This window comes from Capsicum annuum, chromosome 8 (genome assembly GCF_002878395.1).
Source record: "Capsicum annuum cultivar UCD-10X-F1 chromosome 8, UCD10Xv1.1, whole genome shotgun sequence".
In the NCBI taxonomy this organism is placed as follows: domain Eukaryota; kingdom Viridiplantae; phylum Streptophyta; class Magnoliopsida; order Solanales; family Solanaceae; genus Capsicum; species Capsicum annuum.
In genome coordinates, this window is record NC_061118.1 from 961,928 (window position 1) to 965,533 (window position 3,606).

Below are 3,606 nucleotides of genomic sequence, written 5' to 3' on the forward strand. Positions count from 1 at the left end.
GAGGGGCACATTAGTATTATTATGTGTTGAGGTGGGGTTTACATAGTTTTGAGATTTTCTATTTCACTAATTAGCGTTTGGGGTGTGATTCTTTTCTGATTGTAATAATAGTATCAGAGTCACATGCCACCTTTCGTGATCGTTGTATCTTGGATGGTGATGATTGTATGAAAGTATTCGCCCGAGACTAGTAATGTGTAATGTACAACAGTTGAAGGACGACGAATGTGCTAGTCTGGCGAAAATAAGTTTTATAATAAGTGTCATTCTAAGTTTACTGTCTTCTCGCTGCTCATCCATTGCCCTGCCCCAACCCCTTACTATCCCACTCCCCGAACCTCACTCCTCACTGCATGTCACCTCTATAGTATTTTGTTAATGTAGTAGAAGAGTCAAAATTTTCATAGAGTATCAAAATAAAAAAAAGTAAATCTACGAAGAAATATAATCAAGGAGTGTCAATATTATAAGTGTCATTCTAGGTTTACTGTCTCGATCCTTACTGCTCATCCATTGCTCGACCCCAACCCTAGCTCCTTGACCATCCCACTCCGAACCTCACTCCTCACCGCATCTCACCTCTATAGTGTTTTTTTTTTTTCAAGATATCCCCACAGCCGGCAGTCGTGAGACTAATCCTCCGTTCCTCTATCAGCGCACTAAGCGGTAGGAACTGGCCACAGAGTTCTATAGTATTTTGCTAATGCAGTAGAAGAGTCGGAGTTTTCATTAAGGAGTATCAAAGTAAAAAAGAAATAAATTCACGAAGAAATCAAGAAGTGTTAATATATAATATGTATATATAATTAAAAAAATATTTTAGCTGAATATGTATTGAGTCCCCTCAAATACATGTCAATCTGACGCTACATTACATACAAGTGTTCTAAGCACATATTTTCTAGCTTAGTTATCTAACTCTAAAAATAAGTAATAAAGTAAATTTATTTATCAAGAAAACATTCTCCTATGTACCCAACACACCCATAGTCAAGTTTTTTTTCCACGAGATTTAATTCATTTTTATCATTATAAACAAGTGATAACCATCCAGTACCTTCCGAACTATGGTCAAAGTTGCTACGACACACTTCAACTTCACAGGAATCATATTACCCCCTGAACTCAATTTTAGCGTATTTTATCACCTTTTTGTGCTGACGTGGTACCTTGTGTGGAGCTAAACACCTGAGGCTCGGAAGAACTGTTATGTACCACGTTAATTAAAAAGGTTGACAAAAGTAAGCTAAAATTTAGTTCGAAGGTAATAGGACCCCCGTAAAGTTAAAGTGTGTTGTAGCAACTTTGATCATAATTAAAGAATACTAGATGCCTATCTCTTATAAACAACTTGGCAAATCCACAATATTTGGTTGATTAGCTATATCCAACCAAATACAAGTAGCTTGCATGCATGGCTCATACAAAAAGCCATATATACATCAAGCTGACCTCTCACATTACACAATATAATATAATAAATATACCAATTGATATATGTCAAGTGGACCTTCTATTTGTCTAGGGCTTCCTATCATACTCATATATAGTACTATAATATATATGTTTGAGTTATCAAATGAATTAATGGAGTAATAATTGGCAATTATCATTGAGGATTAATGGTGGATATAGAGGGTCTTTATCCACACATGATATCTTGAGTTTAAATTAGCCAAAAAATAAAATAGAAATTTACATGTACAATACAATAACTAAAATGGAAGAATTACCAAGTTTTAATTGGAAAAAGTTATGAATAAATAAAGGGAAAAGATAAGAAATATACCTAAACTTTGGTAAAATTCGTTGTAACACGTACGCCTCAATTTTGGGGGGTCCTGTGACCCCCCTCGACTATTTATAACCATATTTTTGTGGCATATATTTGTCCAGTTGGACCACTTCAGATCCTTATGCGCCAGTGCGCGTGTATTCACTCAGTGGTTCAGTTGCGCAAATATATGCTACAAAAATACGGTAATAGATAGTCGTGGGGGTGATAGGACTCCTACAAAGTTGAGGCATGTCACAATAAATTTCGCCAAAGTTTAGATATATTTCGAACCTTTTTCCCAAATAATAACTAAAATGGAAGAATTACCAAGTTTTAATTGGAAAAAGTTATGAATAAATAAAGGGAAAAGATAAGAAATATACCTAAACTTTGGTAAAATTCGTTGTAACACGTACGCCTCAATTTTGGGGGGTCCTGTGACCCCCCTCGACTATTTATAACCATATTTTTGTGGCATATATTTGTCCAGTTGGACCACTTCAGACCCTTATGCGCCAGTGCGTGTGTATTCACTCAGTGGTTCAGTTGCGCAAATATATGCTACAAAAATACGGTAATAGATAGTCGTGGGGGTGATAGGACTCCTACAAAGTTGAGGCGTGTCACAATAAATTTCGCCAAAGTTTAGATATATTTCGAACCTTTTTCCCAAATAATAACTAAAATGGAAGAATTACCAAGTTTTTAATTAGGAAAAGTATGAATATATATAGTTCGGCCAACTAGTTATCAACTAATATGGCCAAAATATACACAGCATATACACTATATAAATATGTATATTATACACTTTGGGATGATCATATTGTACCAAAATTCATCAAGAAGAAAAAAAACTTTAGTACAAGAGTCCCTTCTTTTATATTACTCATGTATAATATATATATGCATATTTAGCAAGATTATACATAACTTATACATTTTGTATATGATTTTCTAACTAATTGGCCGAAATATTTAGGACCGTAATTACTTACTTATTTGTTTATTTTCTGAAGAGAATTAGAGTGGGGAGGACGCGTGTTAGAGTAAAGTGTTACTCGGGTAGGAGTGTTGTCTTGCTTTTCGAGGATTTAGACTTGTTGATGTTTATCGTTGTACTAGCTGCAGTATTTTTTCGACTATCATACTATTTTATTGTTACGTTGTTCTTTTTTATTTTTTTTTGACTTTACATTGTTCCTTGTTAGTTGCTATATTTTGTTCGTTGTTTTCTTCTTCTTAGTAACTGAATTTGCTGTACTTCACTCGAGGGACTTTTGAAAATAGTTCCTCTACCTCCTCGAGTTAGTGGTAAGATTTGTATTCATTATACCCTTCCCAGGCCTTATTTGTGGGATTTCACTGGTTATGTTGTTGCTAAAAAAAGAAAGGGGCAAATATCAAAAATCCAGACAATTTGGAGCTTGATTACAAATTCTTTTGATATTTCATATAATTACTGAAAATCTCAATTTTGAGTCTGTCGAGATACATAAATAGCCATCGATACATCCAACAAAGATACATTTTTTTCGTTGTAAAGATACATAATTATCTCCCGATACATTTTTTCTGATCATGAATCTGTCGAGATGCATTATTAGCTTTTGATACATCCAACAAAGATACATAATTAGTTGAAATTCTTATAATTATTTTTGTACAAGTAGAGATTTGTGTAAATACAGTAAGTTAAGAATATGTTTATGTTATTTTTCCAAAAAGAAAAGAGTAGGACCAAATGAGTTATGAATAAGAGTTTTAAGTGACCAAATTGAATTTATTAATACTTTGGGGATCTCACTGGTATTTATAACTAACTTTTA